This window comes from Rhea pennata, chromosome 13, assembly GCF_028389875.1.
Source record: "Rhea pennata isolate bPtePen1 chromosome 13, bPtePen1.pri, whole genome shotgun sequence".
Classification (NCBI taxonomy): Eukaryota; Metazoa; Chordata; class Aves; order Rheiformes; family Rheidae; genus Rhea; species Rhea pennata.
The window spans coordinates 18590651-18598671 of NC_084675.1; the positions used below are offsets into that span (position 1 = coordinate 18590651).

At 39.3% G+C, this 8021-nt stretch overlaps 1 non-coding gene across 1 annotated transcript; it reads left to right on the plus strand.

Moving 5' to 3' along the window:
- Positions 1-6508: 6508 nt before the first annotated feature.
- Positions 6509-6582, plus strand: TRNAT-AGU (transfer RNA threonine (anticodon AGU)). The gene has a single exon. It is a non-coding gene; the product is annotated as a tRNA-Thr (tRNA).
- Positions 6583-8021: the final 1439 nt, after the last annotated feature.

An 8021-nucleotide genomic window follows, 5' to 3' on the forward strand; every position in this document is an offset into this window, starting at 1 on the left:
GTTAGCTAAAACTGAACATGGGTAGAAACTTAGCAAATGCAGCTGTAAAGGATTCAAAACCCTCCCAGACAAACTCCACCTGTGAAAACCCAAACAGTAGAGAGGAAAGGCAGCTGGGAAGCCATATTTCTTCTCTCATAGAAAGTTATAACTGGAAACAAAAATATTTTATTAAAATTTGGGGAGTCTGTACAAGACATAGTTTTGATTGTCAAAATTGAGAATATTTGTATCTTTACAGATTAGAAAATAAGAAATATTTGTAACAACAAAAAGTTCTTCCTCTCCTACCCTGAAAGTGTTATTTAATTGAAAAGTCAATTTATTTAAAAAAAAAAAACTTTGGATGAAGAATGTCCTACTTGCTGTTACTAGTTTCAATGTTCGGACTAAAAATCTGGAAACCATTGACACTGATAAATTTGCTAGCAGTAGCAGAGCAATGCTGCAAGCTTCCTGCAATCCCCACCTCCTTCAGGGACCCAGAAATAGCTGCTGAAGTCCCAGAGCAGGTTTAGCTGATTCATGAGAAATGTGATTAGGCTAGGAGGAAAATGCACTGATTAGTCATTTCTCAGATAGGTTTTGCTCATAAGATTTCAGGTGAGGACCGCATCTCGGAGAGGCTTTGGCTCATATGAAACTCAGCCAAACTGCAGAGGCAATAGCAACTGTCCTTATCAGCTGACTCTTAATCCACAAGTTTAAAGTAATTTGTATTCTGCTTCTAGGAATTAATCTAGGTCAGAGCAAGAGTTTCTATTGAGACTTGTGCATAAAAAAATCCCAAATACTGAAAGGAAAGCTTGCAAACAAGAACATGGTTTAGTACATATCTTATGTATTAAACACAGCCTTATTACAGGGTTCTACAACATTACCAATCAGTAAAAAGCAGTATGTGTCAATAAAGGATGTTTGTGTAATGGGCATGGAGAATTAAGCTTGCGAACCAATTGTTCAGACCTAGAATATGTAACATTATTTCTCTGTAAAATGTATGAAGTATTTTACCACCAAATTAATGAAGAAGAGCTCTTCCAATTTCTTGTGCAAGCAAGCCTCTCCACAATGCTTGTGTACTGCACATATAATTGTTACAGACTAGTGCTGGGCCACAAATAACTCACATCAGTGCATTCACTTTCACTTAAATGGATTACACCAATCCTTCTCTCAACACATTATGAAAATAGAGCTTGTTTTTCTCCTCCTCCAGGTTAGCTTTTCTAATTCAGAAATTTTTAAAAAGACATTAAACATTATTGCTATTAGCAGGCCTCAGATTTATAATGTCTAAAACTAAAAGATTCTTACAACTATTTTTGACAAGCTACTATGGTTTGCCACGGGCCTTTGAAATGCAGAAGACAGAATGCCCTTAAGCTAAAGAAGTCCCTTTTCCTTATCCCATTAAATTGTACTTGGGCTCAGCTGAGTTACAAACTGCTTAAAATTGACATTTTCTTCTTTTGCTTGAATTGCTTAGGAAAATTTAGGAACATAGGACTGGAAGGGACCTCTCGAGTCATCAAATGCTGTCCTTAGGCACCATGTTATATAACTTTTCATAAATGTATTGAGTTCTACCTCAAAATCAGCTGTTGTTTTCTGAATCCACTATCTCATTTTTAGGCTATGGCCATGGATTTTCCAAAGAGCCAGGTCTGCACTGCCACAAAAGCAGAGGCACATGCTACACTGGGAACTCCTGAGATCTACCAGAGACCCTTGACCGGCCAGAGATTTAACCTGGAGCTGCCACATTGCTCTTCCCTAATCCAAACCATATTCAAGTATGCCCTCTTCACTGGGTACCACAGTAGGTGAAAACTCTTATTCTCAGAGGCAGACAGCAGAGATGGGAGAAGGCCATGGAAAGAAGAAAGAAGTAAGAGGGAAGTGGAACAAACATTTCCAGTTAAAAAAAAGACAAAGCAGAAATTCAACAGATAACACTTGTCAATGGAGCTCAGTACCACCAGGGAACAGAAAAAGGACAGCACTGGTGCAAGGCTATATTTTTAACTTCTCGGGCATTCTTGAAATGGATAATTTCTGAAGCATTTTACCTAAGACGAAAAAAACAAAAAATATCAAGAATAGTTCTTAAATGTCCCATTAAAAGCTGCTGACATCAGACTGAATTTTCAAGAAGCTCTCAAAAATTTTAGCCAGGACCAAAAGGGGGTAGGTCTTAAAAGTTTTGTTACAACTTACAACATAGTACACAAAGGTTGACACAATTATACAGCCCACAGACCATGATAGATACAATAGATCTGCTTCCAAGAGAAAAAATGGGAAAAATACAGCACCAGTGATGGAGAAGAGGAAAAATAAAGTGGGTATTTAATCACATTTGGTGAGGCAATGTTATTTTTGATGCAAAATGACACAAGGAACATTAGGTTGAGTATTAAAAAATGCTCCTTAATGATGAGATTTGCTAGAGCCTGAAAACTGGGAAACAGCGGACGCTTGAAAGTACACGACACAAAGCACTTGAAGACAAACTAGTATCAGAGAAAAGTAATTTTAATCCTACTTTTTTTCTTTTGTTTCTCAGATTTTTTGTTTATATTCTATTGTAGATTTCCTTATAAATTCTACCCTGAATTTTCCTCTGTAAGGAATTCCAGGTTGATACCTGAGAGGCATGACATTTCCTTCCAGTCCTGTGAACGTATCTGATGCCTGGAAGCATGGAGCACAGAGCGCCTTAGCACTGTTCCACCATTTCTCATCTAAGCCCATTGCTGAGAAGCAGCGAGATCAAGGCAATGCGTGCTTTCACCATCCTGAAAGGTGAATGCTGATCAATGGCATTTATGAATGATTTAGTATTCAGAGTGCATTTAGGACTCTCTTGTCATGTCATCTATCATAGACACACAAAGACAGATGCATAAAATAGAAAATTAATCCTTTACATCTAGCTTTATCAAGTACAACGCGTCACTACTGTGGTATAGACTACCTTTATAAAATACATTCTGAAGACATTGAAGTAGGACAACAGCAATTCATCTTGACTAACAAACACTACAATCCAGAGCCTAACCTACATGTAAGAATGGTACATCTCAACACATACCCACTTCTCTTCCCTCCTTGGCCATTTCTGAAATCTGTAGCAATGAATTATCTTTTAATTTTTAAAAAGAGAAAGAGAGAGAGAAAGAGAAAAAAGAGAGAAAGAGAGAGGGAGAGGAATTTCTACTAAAAAAAAAGAGCTGATAGAGTAAACAACAAGACCCTTTAAGGCCACCAGGTCTTACATAGGCTTCCAGATCACTTAAAGGAGCAACTGCCAAAACAGTCGTTTACTCATTTGATTTAAAAGATCTCCTGAGTTAGAAAAGTTTTATCTGTTACTCTTTAGTTTTGCTGTAGGCTCCAACAGCAACTACCCAACGGCTTCTGATGTCTGCAGTCTTTGTCTTCTGACAAGAAATAAAGTTCTTTATTTTCTATATTCTTTAATTTTTCTGACACACCAGTGACACTGATGAAAACACGCCCTCTACATGTACAAAATTTATTCCATGTTGGCATTCACTCATGATATGCTATTAAGAGAAAAAAACATTCTTTGATCTGGACTTTCTGAAGAGAGACAGCTTAATACATCTATTCTATTTGAAATGCACCCTCTTCACTATGTTTTTGTAAAAAATAGTCTTCTAAGCATCACATAGAAATGCTGCTGTTAAGGGTACCATTTTCCAATACAGTTAAGATCAGCAGTGTATTCTCACCATTCTTTTTAAAGCCAGCTCATGAACTAACTTACTTTTATCCTATTAATCCTTTGAAAGTAGGGGCAAGATTTGTCCCCATTAGGAATTTTGCTATCCAAAAAAGACTACAGTTAACAACTATAAGGACTGAGACATATTCGTGGATTTCTCAAGAGCAGACAGCTGATACACACAGCCTTTGGGCTAAGCAGATCACCACTTTAGATGACAGAGGAGTTCTGTTCTTACATCTACCAGTATCAACCTTTTGAGACTACCAGAAAAATGGTTGTTTTTTTGTTACATGGGTAGCAGTTCATTTAGACCTGAAGCTTAGACTCTAAAACTTACTTCACAGGCATATTTTCATGCTCTAGTTGGGAGAAGACTACTTCTTTTATGAGCCTTCCTCCAACTTAACTGCTTTTTCAGTTTTTCTACTGACTGCATGGCTAGAGTCAGCAAAACGTGGATAGAGTCATGGATACTGAGCATGACTGGCTGCACGAGAAGGGGACAAAGGGAGCTCTGTCTCTGCTGCTGTCACCAGCATATGACGGCGAAGCCACTGCAGCAATCACATGAGTGAGTCAAGTGTAGTCCTCAGCACAGCTTGTCCGTGACCTCCAAGTACATCTCAGGTACATCCAAGTACACCACACCCCAGTGCACTGCTGGCCATAGTGAGACATATGGGTGGGTCAGCCAGGGGCAGGATTTAGAGACAGGGCAGAAAGGGGATGACACTTGTGGACAGGGAGGGAGGTGTTGTGGAGTAGATGGTATATGCAAGAGACAACAGACATACTTTGGCCATTGCTGCTGGACTCTGTGCACAGCTATGGCCCTGAGCCAGAAAAAGGGCAGCACTTTTGGACAGGCATGGCTGAATCAGCCCTGGTCTTGGCATCCCCACCCTGTCGGATACTGGACCATTTGAACATCACCAGTCCCAAGAACTGACTTCCTTTCTTTCAGGAAACCTAGCATCAGCAGCCCAAGCTATCCAGTAAGACATGGAGAACCTGCAGTATCTTCTAGGAGCAAACATGGGAGGGTAGCACAAAATACAGTGCAAGTTCTGTGGGTGACGAAGATAGCTCTCAGTTCATTAAGGTGCTGGCTGTGCTATTACAAGGCTGAACCTTGTAACAGGTTCAGCAGATATTAAAGGCTCCAAAAAACTGCTATTCAGATTGCAGCTGACGCTGCAATCCAAGCACAGTGTCAAGATCACCATGGCAGAAAGACATCCAAGTGTATTTACCACTTTCTGAGTATCAAATATTGTCAGGTATGTACAAGAATCACGGAACAGTTATCAAACAACTATGTGTTTGGTTTACTTTGCCCTGTGATGGACCTGTATTGCTAACATTGTGGAAAGGTTCAAGAGCTAAATTTAGAAGTGGCCTGAAAGTTGAAGCCATGTGAATGAACACAAAGATGTAGAAAGCAGAGTCTGGCCACTTACAAATTACAAATGCTCAACTGCAAGTACGTTTTTACCAGCTGAAAGTCATGTCTGAGTGGTGCATCAGTACCACAATCACAGGCAGTTCATGATTGTCTTGCAAGTTTACTTGTTTCCTGCCTTCCTTCAGCTGAAGTAGCACTAGGACTTGTACACAATGCAGCAAAGAAAGAGCACAGAGAAATGCAGATAGCAGGAGCTCTAGCTCAGGATACATTCTGCTACCACCCTTTTTAATTACTATTTGCAGTTCAAGGCTGCACAGATTACCTCCACCCACACAAGGTAATTTGAGCACTTTTATTTCGTAAAACTATGTACTGACATGATGTTAACAGTTGCAAATTTCAAGGAGTAAAATCCTTAGAACTGTAGTTAGAGATCAGGCAGAAACCTTCAGATCTTTCCCTCTGATTTCATAGAATCACAGAATAGCTGAGAGTGAAAAGGACCTCTGGAGGTCATCTAGATCACCCTCCTTCTCAAAGGAGGGCTAATTTCAAAGTTACTGGTTGCCCAGGGCCTTGTCCAGTTAAGTCTTGAAAATCTCCAAAACCAGAAATTCCACAGCCTCTCTGGGCATCTGATCCAGTGCTTAATTTCTCATTATGATTTTATTTCCCTTCTGTCCAGTCAAAATTTCCCTTGTTGCAACTTCTGACTATTACCTCTAATCTTTTTGCCTTAAATCTCTTAGGAAAGTCTGGTATATCCTCCCTATTACCATCTTACAGAAGTACAGTGAGATCCCCCCGCTTAGGCTTCTCTTCTCCGGGCTAAACAAGCCTTCGACCTTCAGCCTTTTCCTGTACATCAGTTTCTCCAGTCCCCTGACCATCTTAATGGCCCAGCTCTTACCAGACTGCAAGCACACAGACCCACCGTACTGCTTTGTAAATGAAAGGGTTGGAAATTATCCCTAAATCGGATAGTGACATCAGGTATAAATTCCCAGTCTCTAACTAAACCTCACCTAAAACATCAGACTTTACTGCAGAAAGAGAACCATTGGACTAACAGTGGGGAGAAAGATGTAAAAGATTTTTGCATTAGAGGAGAAAAATGAACAGAAAAGGTGATGAGGAACTGGAAAGTCATTCTCTTACTTGACATATGCTCTGAAACTGACTTGCTATTAACATAGCAACCAGAACAAAATGACATGTTTAATTACTCAGAATTAGAATGAAAATGAACTGGTTTGTGCACAAAAACATGACAGCCTGGCCAACGTGACAAAAACAGAACAAGAATATTATCATATAACACTAGTGTCAATATTCTTTAGCAGGGCACCATGGCTTAGCTGGTTAAAGCGCCTGTCTAGTAAACAGGAGGTCCTGGGTTCGACTCCCAGTGGTGCCTGGGCTGGGGACTGTTTTGACAGAGCACTGGAACAGGTTGCCCAGAGAGGTTGTGGAGTCTCCTTCTCTGGAGATATTCAAAACCTGCCTGGACGTGATCCTGTCTAACATGCTGTAGGTGACCCTGCTTGAGCAGGGGGGGTTGGACTAGATGGTCTCCAGAGGTTCCTTCCAACCTCAACCATTCTGTGATTCACTATGTCTTGTATGAAAAATGGCATACATATTTACAAGTATGTGGCATGAACTTACAAATAGAAAAAACTCAGCTCTTACTTCCAAAGAGAAAATTTAGATGGGCTTACTTACTGGTTTAACTTTTTAACCATAGTGGGAACACAAAGTAATACAAGCCAATGAGAATTACAGCTACAACTGACCAGAACGCTAAACTGAAACAAAAATAGAACTTCTGATTTCAGGGAACTCAGAACCAGAACTAACATGTTGTAAGAGAACAGACTAAGAACGAGAATTGATGCATTATTATGGAACTAATATAACACACAGTAAGACTAAGTGATGGGAGCTAAGCTGGGAACAAACCATCTCTTTGATTCCCACCAATATGCGATTTATCTCCAGTTAAAGACTCCAGGCCAGGATTTCAGGGAAGGTGAATAGCTGTTGTTATATTCAAGTAATTACTTTAAATGCACTGAAAGTCCAGCTTTCAGGCTGTGGCTCTTAATATGCTCCAACTTGCTTTGCCCCAGCTAGACTGTAGGAAATTTGAGTTTGAGTGTGAAGATACAGACCTGATTCTCATCTTACTCAGGTTTTACTCTTTGCTGAATTTTAAAGACTATTTCTGATTCACATTGGCAAAGTGAACCAGTCTTTCAGATTAAAACTAGCCTTTTTTTGTCTAATAACTTCATTTAACTTTCACTCTAAGAAGTCAGTCCATCTTGGTTTAAAAAAGCCCTATTACAGCAGCTCTGGACCAGTCCATGCCTAACACAGGTAGGCTGACTGCCATCTCATATGTACTGATACATACTTTCAGAAACACTAAAAGGAAGTTTAATGGTTCATTATTTGTAAATTAGTATTGCAAATGGAGTTCAAATTTTTTAAAGTCATTCTAGTGCAAAAACTAATAAAGTAAAATTCTTGGCATTTCTAAAGTTATATGAGAATGTTTAATGTCTTAAAATAAAAATGAGAATATATAAAAAGCACAATATCTGAGAACAAGATATTAACATTTTGCAAATTCTTTGTCAAAGACGGCATAAGTATGCTTTGGAAGCGTACTTTTCCTGCAAATAAATGCAATGCAAATACGAGGTCCCACAAGGCCTAGTTTATAGCCCTTACCCTAAAAAGTAGTCCTAAGGATTAGCATAGTTAAGTATGTACTGTAATATAGAGTCTGTTGTATATTCATTCACAGTGGGTATAATTCTCTTCTTAGAGACATTACAAAACCCAGGA